Source organism: Falco rusticolus, chromosome 2 (assembly GCF_015220075.1).
Source record: "Falco rusticolus isolate bFalRus1 chromosome 2, bFalRus1.pri, whole genome shotgun sequence".
Taxonomy (NCBI): Eukaryota; Metazoa; Chordata; class Aves; order Falconiformes; family Falconidae; genus Falco; species Falco rusticolus.
The window spans coordinates 107,120,035-107,135,169 of NC_051188.1; positions in this window are offsets into that span (position 1 = coordinate 107,120,035).

Below are 15,135 nucleotides of genomic sequence, written 5' to 3' on the forward strand. Positions count from 1 at the left end.
TCACCATTCCTTCACACACATACCAAACCATGCCTGTGTATCTCACCAACACAAACTCTCCAAACTCTCATGCTGTTGTAGTGCAGACAAGAACTCTTGGCCCACAGCCATGCACAAACCAGACGTGCTGCACCAGTCCCCAGGAACCAGAGCAGGAAGGAGCCTGAACCCATGCCTATGGCTGTATCAGGACCAGTATGGTTAAATATCTTCATTGGTAACAGAGACAGTGGGATTGAGTGTCCCCTCAGCACGTTAGCAGATGACACCAAGCTCAGTGGTGTAGTTGACACGCCTAAGAAATGGGATGCCATCTGGATGGACCTGGAAAAGCTCGAGAAGTGGGCCCTTGTGAACCTCATGAGGTTCAACAAGGCCAAGTGCAAGGTCCTGCAGGTGGGTCAGAGCAAACCCCAGTACTAACAGGCTGTGATGTGACTGGGAGCAGCCCTGCTGAGGAGGACTTCAGGGTACTGGTGGATGAAAAAATGGACGTGACCCAGCAATGTGCAGTCACAGCCCAGAAAGCCAGCAGTATCCTGGGCTGCATCAAAAGATACGTGGCCAGCAGGTTGAAGGAGGTGATTCTGTCCCTCTGCTCTGGTGAGACCCCACCTGGAGTACTGCACCCAAACCCAGAGCCCCTGGCACAGGAAAGACATGGACCTGTTGGAGCAGGCCAGAGGAAGGCCACAGAAACTATCAGAGGGATGTAACACTTCCGTGAAGACACACTGAGAGTGTTGGGGTTGTTCAACCTTGAGAAGAAAAGGCTCCCAGGACAACTTATTGCAGCCTTTCAGTACTTTAAAGGAACTCATAAGAAAGATGGGGGAAAACTTTTTAGTAGGGCCTGTTGCGATAGGACAAGGGGTAATAGTTTTAAAATGAAAGAGGGTAATTTTAGACTAGATATAAGGAAGACATTTTTTACAATGAGGGTGGTTAAACACTAGAAGAGGTTGCCCAGAGAGGTGAGAGATGCCCCATCCCTGGAAACATTCAAGGTCAGGTTGGACGGGGCTCTGAGCAACCTGATCTAGTTGAACACATCCCTGCTTGTTGTGGGGTGGAGGGGTGTTGGCGATGGACTAGAAGACCTTTAAAAGTCCCTTCCAACCCAAATTATTCTGTGATGGTGCACTAAAGGGCTCAGGCCAGTCCTGTGTGACTCTGCTGCTAGGCTGGTTGCTCCTGGCAGTGAAGGGCTACTGCACCCCTCAGCCTCATTTGTGTACCCAGGCAGTAGTCACAGTCCTTCATGCTGGTCACTATGCCAGCCCTCAAAAAAGCCAGCCTTCAGGGTACAGAGTCACCTATTCTCCTGCAGACCAACCCCTCCAACTCCAGTTGCAGCCTTAGATTTACTTTTTCATCTGCAGTCGGTTCACTTCCATTCTTCAACTGTCTGAATCTAGAAAACAGATGAAGCAGCTGTCCTTCCCCTGGACCTGGTGCAGTCCAAAGCACCAAATACACATTTCTTTTTCAGACTGCTCTTACATTCCAAATCCATTTTGTTCCACAAAGAATCTGCTGCTTTCCCTGAGACAACTGCACTCATAAGGACCGGTGGGAGTTACTGTGTCCCTGAGCGTGCAGGGCCTTCATTTCTCCTAGCCCTTGCACAAACTGCAGGGATGGAGAGCTGCCCTCTCTTGCGTGCTAGCAGTCCAGCAGAGTAAAGGCCTCTGACTTTGCAGTCTGAAGGTATCCGTCCAAGGTAAAGAAAAGTTTTTTAGGGGAAAATCAGGGAAATCCAAGGGGCCAGGATTTATTCATTATCTTTTGATTTGATTTTTCATGCCAGGTCCTATTGCATACAACCTCCCTCCAACTGCTGCCTCATGCATACAAAATCACAGTTGGAAGTCCAGTCTGACCATTTGGCACTGCTTTTTTCAGTGATACTAAGAAAAAGCCTTTGGAAGGTCAAAGGCTTATCAAAACTCTAAAGATTCATACTAGTGCAACTTCGATCTGTTTGTTTTAATTCATTCTTGCTTTTAACAGATTTGGACGTTGCATGTTAGTACCCAATTTAAAAGTGGTATGTAGAGGTAATGCCTCTGGAACTTGCTGGGGCAGCAGCAGCAGCAATGGTAGCCTTCTATTAACCTAGCTAACAGGTATGATATCGAGAAAAGAGTTTCCATGTCTCTCAACACCCGGTTTGGAAGGGTAGAAGGCTGGCTTATGTATAGATATGTAGGTATGTGAATATTAATATTAATCTTTCTTATGCCAAGACGTCTTTAAGCATTTCCCCCTCACTTTCAGGTCCTCATACCTCTTCTCCAAATCACAAGTGTCAAAGAACAACACGTTTAACCCAGAATCTGTTGTAAGACTAATTGCAGTCATAATGCAGAAATTGAGGTTTTTTATACGCACTCACCCTCCACAAAAATATGCCTGCTATAGCTGGCTGCTGGCTTTCTGAGAAACGAGGGGGAATTCTCTCTGCTAGTAAGCATGCCTCTTGCTGGTGCAGACCATGTTTCTGCCAGCACTGGCCTCGTAGATGGCTGTCCCAATTGCAGCATGATGAAAGCAAATACATACTGCATGTACCATTCACACAGATAGACCAACTGCCTTATCTTCACATTATCCTCTGTATTGCTAATCTGGGAGAAGACCTTCTTCTGTAGCAGTAAATGGTGTTCCCTGCAGTTTGGACCCGTTTTTAAGGGGTTAGCCAGAGCACATCAGCCAGTGACTCAGAAGCAGGTCTCTGAGGTGGAACCCCAGAGCATCCCTTCACATGCTGCACTGTACGCTTCCAGGGGCACTCCTGCACTGTGCCCTGCGATTGTAATTTCTTCTTGTGGGTTTCTGGTTTCAGCTCGTGATTCCTGGGCAGATGCTTATTCCTATCTCTGGCTGCTGACCCTTGGTTTGACTTTCTGGTTCCTGATTTTTGGCCATGAATATTTGGCTCCTTTCCCAGTTCTGGATGCGGGCCCTAACCTTTGGGCTGAATAGCCCGTGCTCTAGTCTGTAATCCTAGAAGGCCACCAGGTCATCAGTAGTAGACTGTACTCTAATTTATTCAATAACAAATGAAATCTAGAAGATAAGTTATTTTTTTATGACAACTGCAGCTATTTATTTGTAACCTGGTCTTCTATTAGTATTTTGCTAGGCTGCTAGATGCAAACTTCTCCTTTCTGTTAGTCATCATATTGTGATGGCCATTAATGGCCATTCTTCCTTTGGGGAAAATATAATCATACCTCAGCCAGTGCAGCAGGTAAACAGACCTGTTAGCATATATACAAATTTTAAATTGGTGACTACAAGTCCAATAAATTACACCAGAAAAGGCAATAGTGTCAGATAAAAATGAAATGGAAGTTCATAATAATATGAAACATTATAAACATTATTGATATACTGCATACATGGTCTGCTTTTTCTTTTGGGAGTTCGTAATGCCATTCCATCACACATGACAGAAGAGTGTAAACATACGCTCAAATGTAGTCACTCAGACCTTTTACAATCTCGTGACTGAAACTCGATGAAAATATGTGTTATAAAGTTGACAAAGTATGAATGAAAAATTCCAAATGAAAGAGGAAGGACTGAAGTCTGTAATGTGTGTTAATGATCAGGTGGAAGAAGGGTCAGGTTGCTTTGGCAGGAGAATTAATGGAGAGTGAATATAAAGCTGAGTTGTAAAACTGAACTTAAAACTGAAGTTAATACTTAATCAGCTACAAGTAATACAAAATCAGCAGCAATGTGGATTTGAGTGAAAATAAAACTGCTTTAATATATACTATGTATGTCACATTGTTTATACACAATTGTGTAACAGACACACATATACATGGTCAAGAGAAAATAAAAATCACAAGATCTGGATGGATTGTATTTAATTTTGTTCATCAGTAATTTGGAAATAAAAAGCTCCATGTTGATGCAATGTTTTTGCTTTGTAATATTTTGATGGAGTTAGGTATCTAGACTCAAAGAAACGTATGATCCATCTGTCCTCCTATGTTGAAATGTGACAGTTGTCAGTCTAGGAAAAGTGCACTTGTTAGTTTGCTTTAGCCTAAAAGCAGGTTACATTATAGTCTGCTGTTCATTGATGCTTCATAGAAATGTGACAATTCCTTAATTTTAGAGCTTAAATCGAGACCTATCAATATGGAGACACTTAGATTACATTTTTAAAATTATACGAACGTTTGCTAAACCCACCTCCTTCTCCCTTTCACCAAGAAGGGATGTCCTTTACTGGAGTAATTTTCATGGAAACACACATTTATTTATTTTTCCTGAAGCAGGCTAACTCAAAGAAGGGATAGCGGGATGTTTGTGGAGTTCAGCTAAGGGTGAATTGAGACTCTCCTTTGCTTAGTATAAGTGAAGAGGATGATGGAAGAAGCAAGTTTGGTGTATTGCTTTGGGGTGTTTCTTCCAAATCGGTCATGTACATATTAGTATGATTTTACATACTTTTGTTAAACTGTCAGATCAGAGGAAGAAATCTGGTGAAATAAGACAAGTGACTTCTTCAATTTGTTGGTCAGTTAAAATCTGTTAGTATAAAAAGCTAGAGCAGAACAGCAGGGCATAGCTTTTATCTAAACTGAGAATTTTTGCTTGGTGTAAAGCTCTTTAATGGAACTGCCCGTGAACTCATGTGACATTCACCATGTGTAATGACATCTTTTTTTTTTCCTTTTTCCCCCAAAATGAATTAAAAATGGAAAATATTTCCGGTAGTACTTGGTAAGTACCAAGAAGTCAGATCCCTTGGTACCACTGAGGTCCTTTCGTCATTAGAGGCAGGTAGTTTCCATTATTCATATTGGATCGCATTTCATTTAAAGTCTCACCATTACTTAAGAAGCAAGATATTAATGAGAGGTGTTAACTGAAGTGCTGTCTTTTAATTTGATATTGTTCGATCCAGCTGTTTTAAAATTTCAAAGAATAAAGCTTCCATTACCTTACATCAGAGAAGAATTTTATGGGCAAGAACACCTAATTCTTGCCTAGTTTCTCTTGTCAGCCAATTACCTTTCTTAACTCTCCACCATTTAGTTCTAGGTTAATCCTCTTGCTTCACTTTAAATAGTTTCTCTGATTCCTTGATATTCATACACTGCAGTTAGTTATATAGAGATATTTTTCATACTACCCCCATCCACTTAGCTGGTGAGTAGCCAAGTAATACATACTTAGCACTTTTAATTTTATCTCATAAATCAATCACTGTAGCTCTAAAATCAGTTAGATTTTTTTTTCTTAAACGATCGTTCAATACAAAAAGTCCATTATGCATTCCTGTGAATAATATATTAATTGTGTGGTTTAATTTCATAAACAATATTACACAATTAACTTCATAAAATTGCTCACTTTGAAAATTGTACAACTACAATTTCTATAAAAGTAGTTACAAGATGACATAATTAATCCAAGCACTGTCGCTCCGAATTGCCACTGGTAAAGCAGAGGCCTCTTAAATGTGCGATTATGATAGAGAGAAAGTGTATTCCTTTTTACAGATTTATTCCTTTTTGCCATGCACTAATGATGTAAGGCAAGATTACTTCAGTGAATGGCTTTATTAATATAAAGAAATACTACTAAAGGTATTTTTTTAAAAAAAACAGATTTTTTTAAAAATCTCTTTTTCACTATGCTGTATTCTCTATCAGGTTGTTAAAAAAAAAAAGAAAAAAGATAAAAATTACTTCCTTACTGATTTTACTCTTTTGCTTTTGGCAAACACCATTTTTTTTCTCTTGGGATGGAGACAGAGACGGTATGAATAACAGAATCTACAAAAGAGAATACAAATCAAAACTGAAAGGAAACATGTTTATATGTTGATAATTATTTGTTCCCAGTTAGAAGAGTGAACTGAGATCCAGATTCCACAGGCTAGACAGAGTGCTGATGCCTCTAATGGAATATTCCTGCTGTATTACAGGGTGCTTAGATAAGGCAGGGAAGGAGTTGGAAAAGGCGCTACCCCGTGTCCCAATCTGCAAACCTGAGGTGCAAAGAGACGAAGCAATTTGTTCAGTATTACAGAAATCCATAGGAGAATCGGGAGTGTAAGCTCCCGCCTCCCAGATGAACTGATCTACAACACTGTATTTATACTATAATCTGTTTTTATGCTCTTATCTATTTAATCTTCCCCTCATACCAATTTTTATAAGTATGTCTCCACAGAGAACTCCAGCATAAGAGATGTTTCTGCAGATGAACCCTGAGGTTTTATAGTAACGCTGTATAATCATTACGTGGGAGGTACTCGGAGTTAAAATGGTACAAATTACCATTAGAAGTGAATCACTTCAGCACAGCCAAGTAAGGTTAGCGATCTGCTGGCTGCCGCCTTACCGTCATTCACCAGCGACAGCAGCCGCTTCTACGGCCTTACGTAAGGTTACATATGTGTCGCCAGATTGCCCACAGAATTCTGGTGGGGGTGGGGGGACACCCCCAACCAACTCACACCCCCTCCTGCTGTGACGGGGAGGAGAATCCCGAGGAATCCCGCCTGGGATTTTCCTGTATCTTTTTCTGGGCATGGGAAACTTCGGCCCTGTGCCCCCGTGCGTGTACCTATGCACTGGTGGGCAAACCTGGGGAGGGAGGAGATGCTGGTACCCGCCACCTCCCTTCCCACGGCCGCGCAGGGGACCGCTGCCTGTGCCTCCCTTTCCTCTCAGTGATGCTGCTAAGGAAAGGCTGTAGAACAGCTCCTTCCTTAGCTTGCTCCGTGCTTCTCCTGTCCGTTTCTCCCTGTTATTCCTCGCCGAATAAAGGGGGTGGGTCAGCACTGCCCTCCCGTCACCTGGATATCCACACACGAGGGCTGTGTGGTCAAAGCCAGCGCCATACAGCCATCCTTAACCTTTGCTGTGTAAAAATAACCCGGGGGGACGTTATCCCATGGCTTAGAGCTACGGTATAGAAATACACTAAAATGAAAGCATGGAATTAATGGATTTGGTACCCTGCTACTCAAAAGTAAAGCACAGCCACTAATAGCACAGTGTGCCAGTTATTTCACAGGTTATTTGTTTAAACTGAAGATTCCACCACTGCTTAATTGTACTGTATGTGAAACTCCAAATCTGCTACGGTTCCAGATTTAAAAAAGAGCATTATATAGAATATAGGCCTATTAATTTTACAGTCTAATTTCTGATTAGATTTTACAGCACCTCTGACGATCCACATAGATTTTACCCATTAAAAATGATGACAATTCAGTTCTGTCATTTTAAGTGGAATTAAACCCAGTATTGCCAAGTATGATAATATCCTATGAAAAAAATGAACCAACACTTAAATAAAAAAAAATAAATAATCAGTCTCAGCATCATGTTATTTCTGTATAGGAAAAGTTAACTACAGTGGGATTGTTACCTGTTAGTGCAGCCAAAATCCTGTGGGTCTGACACCAACAGAAATTCTCCATTCAGGCTGAGCAGGTTAAGTACTGTTTCCTAGCACAGCTGTGTAACGTGTCCGTTGGTAATTAAAAGAACCTGCTAGAGCTGGTTAAGGAAAAGTTTACTTTCAACTGTTTTCTATCAGAAAATAATTTTGTTCAAAATTAAAATCCCTACCATGTCTGTGCCTTGTTTGAAAGGAAACTAAAAAAGGTGGGGTTTTTAAGAGGAAAAAAAAATCTAACACTGAAACAGTCTGTTCTTGACTTATTTTAGATGTATACTTAAATAAACACCCCCAAAACCAAAAATGGAAATGTTGTTAATATGAAAATAAAATTTCCATTTTCTTTAGTGTCGATTTTAAATTTGGGGAAGGGGCTTATTCTGACTTGAAACCAAGCCAGATTCTGAAAACAGATATAAAATGACATTCCTACTTGTGACGTGACTTTCCATTTGCATTTGTAGACACAAGGTATATTTTTTAGCTCTTATTTGCTACACTAATCCTGTTGACTTCACTTGAAAAGAATGGCATGCTTCCCACTAACTTTATTAGTGACAGGATTGGGCCTTGATGCAATACCTCATGTCACAGCAGCAAAACTTGTTGCCAATAGACTGTCTCAAGGGAGGAGATTTCCAGTAACTGCTCCCTGAGAACTATTCTAAAAATGCATCTTTTTTTCTGTCCAGCCATCGGGATAATGATATACTCGATCCCTAAAGAGAGGGGCACTGCCTGAGCTGCATTGATGGCACCAGAGGTCCCTGCTGGCTTGTTCACTAAACAGAACTGGCAACTGACTCTGAAGATAAAAGTTCTTGACATTTTTCCAAGCTGGTGGAATGGAGCTGAGTGACACTTAGAAATAAATAGAGGAGGGAATAGTATGATATTGCATGGCAGACAAGCTTTCATGAAAGACTTTCATGGGGGAGATGTGGGATGTAGTGTTCCAGGCTTGAGTCTAGGGGATTTGTTGACAGTTGGATAATGTGCGTGTTTGCTACCACTAGTACGAAATGTAGAGGAAAACAAAGGGAAAAATTCCAAATTAATTCTTTGCTCCCATTTAAATGGTTAAAACCAAAATACAATGATGTATCTCTTTCTTCCCTATAATTGACTCTCTACAAATTGCCAATCTCTTTGGAAATCTGTTAGAAGAATGTTCTCTCCTGACAAGGAAATGTACTTCATGCAAAACATTTGTCATTTGTCTGTTATTATAATTCACGATCTTATCCTTCATTCTCTCACTTGTTTAAGCAAACAGTAATAGTACTTTTAACCTGAGTCTTCAAAGGTAAAAATATTGTGAAGAGGTCCCCATTCTTTTTCTTCTTGTCTCTGATCTCAGACAAAGCCTTTGAACATCAAAGTGGCTCAAAATTTGGGGCGAGTTCTTAAGGATCAGGTTACTAGAAAGAAATTCATTGAATGTCCATGTTCATATTCAACATAGACCAGAACAAATATTAATATTCAAGAAGAGTTTAATTTAATCACAACAATTAAAGCAAGTTGCTGCTTAATCTTTTCTGCCCAGTACAACGAAGCTCACTCGTTCCATTGTATTGCCATGAAAAATCCTTGACTTCTGTCAGTCAGAAATTGCTTGAAAAAAATTCTAACCTAGGAACTATAAAGCAATTAGAAATGTAAAATAAATTCCTTAAACAAAGAATGTTGCCATTTTAATTATAGTATCATACTGTCATGTAAAAGGTTAAAACTTAAAAAAATGAATCTTGTACCCTCAATCTATTACCTCTAACCAATTCTTATTTTCACATTAATTTTTGCAGGTTGTCATTTAAATTAAATACTTTTCAACTCTGTCAGTTTATCTCTATGTGTATTCTCACTACAGCAGTCACTAGAGCAGAAGTAGTTTAATCTTTGGTATAATCCCTGTAGGACCATATTCTTAGCTACAACTTTAGGGGTTCTACAGATGATCTTTTTCTTTTAAACAGCGGCACTCCTTTGTGGGGCAACTCTTGCCCTTGTAAGGACTGTCTATAAACAAGATAGTTTTACAGTCTGTTCTGAAATCTCCTTCATTGTCAGTGGCTAGGTAGTCATAAATCCTCCCTTTCTCTGTTACCTTCTAATTTCTGTGTTCTCAGGAAAGGTTCTAATAACATTATTCTGATAGGTTTAATTTCTAGTTGTTTAAAAGCCAGATCCTGGGGACAAAACTCTTATAATTTTCTTTTTTTTTTTTTTTTTTTTTCCTTTTTCTTGTCACTGATAAGAATGTATCTAACATAAATGATAAAACATGTTGCTCCTAAAGCTAGATCCCTCCTCAGATCATCGCAAGCATGCATGATACATTCTGAGTGTGCAAACAAACCTGAGTGACCACAAGAATCAGTAATAAACTGTCCAGCAGAAACACATGCCATCAGTAAGGCCAATAAGGTGGGCTAATGACTCTGCCACATGACTACTTCTGACTTAGGTTATGGTTATGTTTGGTTATGGAGAATTTTCACTGACTTCAGTAGTATCAGAGAATTGCAGAATCATTTAGGTTGGAGAAGACCTTTAAGATCATCGACTCCAACCACAGAATCATAGAATTATTTAGGTTGGAAAAGACCTTTAAGATCATCAAGTCCAATGATAGAATCATTAGCACCACTCAAGAAGTAAGGTACTTGTATGAGTAAGGTTGCCTGAAAAAAAACAGGCTGCTGCTGTTTGTTTGCCAGAGTGGGCTTTGGGTTTTTTATTTACTTATTTATTAGCTAATAGTAAAGAGTGCTTAGTCCAAGTTCTTAAAAATGACTACAAGAACCATGATAAAATTAAACAGTTCCTTAATCCATGGAGCTGACAGACAAAACACCTTCACTAGCCAGAACTCCTCAGAAAACAATGCAAATCTGGTGCAGCTTGTGGCATACTCAGACCATGGCCAGGAACAGCAGCCCAGGCTGCCTGGCCAGCCCCAGTCCTCTGACCAACCTGATGGAAGGGTGATCCTGCATGAGGATTTCCTTCAGAAGAAAATCAGAGCTGGCAAAGAAATAGTGCCTATACCTAGGTTTCATTTCAATACGTAGGATACAACCATAGTGCACAAGCACCTGGATTCAGGAGCTGAAAAGCACTTCTGAATCTGCCGGTCGAGATACACCAACTCTATCTGAAAAAAAATACAGGGTATGAGCAGAAAGCCATTACCCAGTGTCCACGCAATAGCTTTAAGAACACCAGTAGAGGCTACATGGGTTTACAGCTTATTTTTTTTGAAGTCAGTGATAAAGCCTCCATTAACTTAACTTGGTAGGATCAGCCCCCTGGCAAATATCTCTCAATAATAAGTCAAAGTTCATCAAAAAACTTCGTAGGGCAAGAGCAGCAATAGCTTAAACAGATTTTGTGGTGTATTAGTACCCACTGTGAAAGAACAGCAGGTATGAAACATGCATTAGTCTGTACAATATCTTCCCCTGGAAACAGAACTTGCTATACAAGATGAAATTTGATAATTGGTCTCATTGGCGGATCAACAAGCTGGGCATTAAAATAATCTAGTCTAGGGAACATAAAAGCATGAATGAGCAATAAGCAAAGCACATTTATTTCAGCTAATAATAGGAAGCCTTAATCTTTTGACTGCAATTCTGAAAGAAGAGCTTGCAATCAAAAACCACATAAGGTTTTTAACCAATGAACCTGGGTTGAATTTTAAAGATGGGTTAGAAGTTCAAGTGGGTTTGGGTTGATGGCAAGAGCCATCCATGAACAGCTCCATTTTGTCTGATTTTAACTGAAGAAAATTGATGCTCGTAGAGGCTTTTATAGTCACCAGCTCGTCAATATGGTAATAGCATAGTTTGAAATTGCTGGTTTGGTTGACAAATAGATCTGTGCTTGTCGGCATAGAAATGAAACCCAGCATCATGCCAATGAACAACCCTGTGCACAGGCAGCTACGGACTGCTGAGTAAGAGCAGGGCCAAAATGGAACCCTACAGAGCACAAGAAATAAATGCTTAGGAGAAGGACACAAATTACCCTTGAAAATATAATGCAGGTAACTATTGGATAAATACGATTTAAGCCAATTTAGAACTGTGCCAAACAGGAAGATAAAGTTCCTCAGGCGTTCAAGAAGAACATTAAGATCTAGCAAAATGAGAGTAGCTGGGAATGAGAACCTGTCTTTAGGAGAAGGTTATGTCTCATTGCTGTCTTGGTGAAAATTTTAAATAGTAAAAACCCCACTCAAAATACAGAATTTGATTCCGTACTCACTGAAGCCAGTGTCAAATTTTTATGTATTTTGGAGATGCTGGATTATGGGGGTGTAAAATAAGACAGTAATTCACAGAGGGGTTTTATGCTTTGTGTTGTGTATCAACATGGCTCTCTTGTCAATATAATAAACAGAATTTATGCATGGTGTTGCACTTCTTGCTTTCTTCTGGATTCCAGCGACTAAATAATGTTTATTGTTACTTTTTTTTATTTAACCCCAGAAGAGACAAGAAAAAGACAATTCATCATAATAATTGGGTGAAGCATTCTGAAAATCTGATTTTTATCCATTTTTAAGAGTTTGAGAAAACATCAACAGGTTACTTTTTATCTTCTGGTTTATGGATTTTCTTTCTACCAGAAGCATTCTAGCAGGATCAGAAAATGTTGATGAAAACATTCACTGATATTTCAACTCTCAGTAAAGACACAGGGGAAAGAAGGAATGAAACCCTGTAAGCAAGAGAGCAGCTGTATAATAGGAGGAAAGGTTCAATGTCCTCCTCTTTCGCATGCTCCAGACCATGCAATTTACCCCCCATTTTTTAAAACAAGGAAATTTACTTTTTTTTTTTTTTTATGTGAAGGTGGGAACTGAGAAAAAGCTGATGAGTCATAGAAAGCAGAATTACATGTCTTGATGTCATGATTTACACTGTGTTTTACTCAGAAATCCAAGTACAGCTTATGACTGGAATTGCAGTAGATCTCTGATACTGGGAAAGAGAATTTCAGTAGACAATGGTTATTCATAACACAGTAAATTGTTTCTGCCTTTTTTTTTTTTATTTATAGAAAGGAAATGAACAAAGTCTATTTACAATTAAAGAAATCTCTCTGGAAAACACATGGAACTATTTTTTTCAAAAAGCCAAGAGTTCATCTGAACTGTTGCTTCATTTATTGGCTTTCCTTAAGCATCCATATGAGGAACATCAATCAGATATCATGAGTAGAAAATAACAAGTAACTAGTACATACAGTGGCTTGGGAGAGGTGAAGAAATGTTTATGGATTTAACTAATTTATATTGTGTTGACCTGGGAAATTTAACTGCTTATTAATTATTTGTTAATTAATTGTGAATAGTGATCACCTTTTCAAGAGCTTAAATCTGCTCTAGACAAACACACAGACAATTTTTTTTCAAATACATTTTTTCAAGTAACATTTTTTGTACATTTCTGTAGGTAGACAATACTCCTGGCCAGTAAAATATTTAAGTCATTAGGGATAGTTGTGTGAGTCCTTACCCTTCTATTAAGAGAGTTGGTAATAGTGAGGAAGAACTGACGTAGCAACAGTTTTAGCATCATTTACATTAAAGAAGGGATTTTAGGGAATGGAACAGTTTTAAATAGAGTTTGTCAGAAAAACATGGATCCATTTATATTTTGTATGAGATGAGAGCATTCTGCTTAACCAAAATAACAAAACTCGACAAAAAAGTAGGCACAGCATCAGGTTAGACACAATTCAATATGAAAACATTTGAAATATTTATTTTCCCTGCTGCTTGACCATCTGATTCCTCAGATGGGGGAGGAAGCGAGAAGCAGGAATCCCTAGGAGTACAAACTTCTCCGCCCTCTGTAAGAGGGGCTTCCAAGTTCAGGCTTCTTGAAGTATTTTATTAATACAACAACATTAAGGTCCTGGCTTTCCAAATGAATTAATACAATGAGCAATAATGATAATAATATTGGAGGGCTTAAAATGTTGCTTCTCAGCCCAAATAAACATGAAACAAAACTTTCAAGCTATTCACAAAATGTAATTATTTTTCTCCACTCAAGCATTTACTTTAAAAAAGTTGTTTCAGGCATTGTAATGCAGAAAAATGGATACTGTTCAAGTGATGTAAGCCAGAGATTCTCCGTGCTAAGTCATCAAAACGCAGAATGAATTTTCTTCTCCACAGAAAACACTTTCATTCTTTTTTTATTATACTAGACAAGAAAAAAAGGACACAATTATTTTAAAGAAACAGATTATACTATCTGCTGTTTGGATATGGAAGTATCTCCACATTCTTAATCCTTGCTTTTCAAAGCAAGAGTAATCTTGGCTAGGCAGTTCTCTAAAATTCATGTAAAAAGTGGCAAGAAATTTCCCAGCTCTACGAGAGGATGTAGCTGATGTGAACTTAACCGTTGCTATCTGGTTTATGGTGAGCTGAATCGCTCCTATGCCTCTGCCAGCTTTATGTCACGGGTAAAATACTGGCATGGTGATCAACAGCATCAGAGCTGGATCTGTTGTATATCTAACATTTAGCGAAGCTAATGTCTCCTAATAAACCCTAGATATTTCTATGCTAATAAAAATATGCAAAGATATATAGGTGGATCCGTTATAAAAGCACAGCTAGTACGATTCTGGTTAACTAAATACAATCAAGCAGAAACTTATCTAAGCTTACATGGCCAAGTGATTTGAGTTGCTTAAGTTTTTTTGATACACAGTTTAAGTGGAATTTGCCATTAGGCATCTGTAGGTAAACAGAAGCAGTAATCACTTGTGACTAGATCTGTGATGTTAGGTAAGTAAGCACCGATTTTTTTTGAGAATATTAAATCCTCAGAACTGGGACCAAGTTTTCCAGTCACCTTTTAGGCACCCAGCCATAGCTGCCAGATTTTTTTTCAGAATTTCTCAGTTGATACTTTTCTGAGGGCTTTCATGAGTGGTGTTAGGGAATGGTGAATAGTAGTTCATGTCCTTTCTCTTTCCATCATGTTTTTGTGCATTTTTGAAAATTGTTAAGTGTAGTATTTTTCAAAATAGTATTTTTTCTTTTCATTATAAAACAAGAAAATCATAAAGATCTTCAGTACTTTTGAATTGCAGTAATCTTCAGAGGTTGACCTCTTTCCTTCACCTCTCCTTTCAACTCTCACAATGAAAAAAATAAAGAAAACAATCAGCAACTTAGACAAAAAAACCCACATTATAGACAAATAGAAAATATGTTACTCTGGCTTTTAAAATACTGATATTGTATTATTTCATCAACAAAACATTCATTCTTCTGAGGCATGAGGTATGAGGACTGAGTTGGCTAAAGTAAGGTACCTCCATGCCATATTAGAGATTTGATATTTACACTCTGGTGTAACTGAAATCAGATAAAATAAATCGGGACTTGTTTTTTTTTTCCTTTTATTTGTTGTTAAATAAAATATTGTATTATTTATTAATTTTCTTATAAAAGGAGAAAAAGAATAAAGACATGAAAACTTTGACTTAATGTAACTCAAGTAACTGTTCCAAGTTAGTGGATGGATAGAACCATAGCTTAAGTGTATTAAAATAACTTGTATTTTATATTACTGGTTTTCCATCAAAGGTTGTCTTCATAAGCTGGTATGTGGGGAGGTAAATATATTTAACAAAAATACGTGAGATACA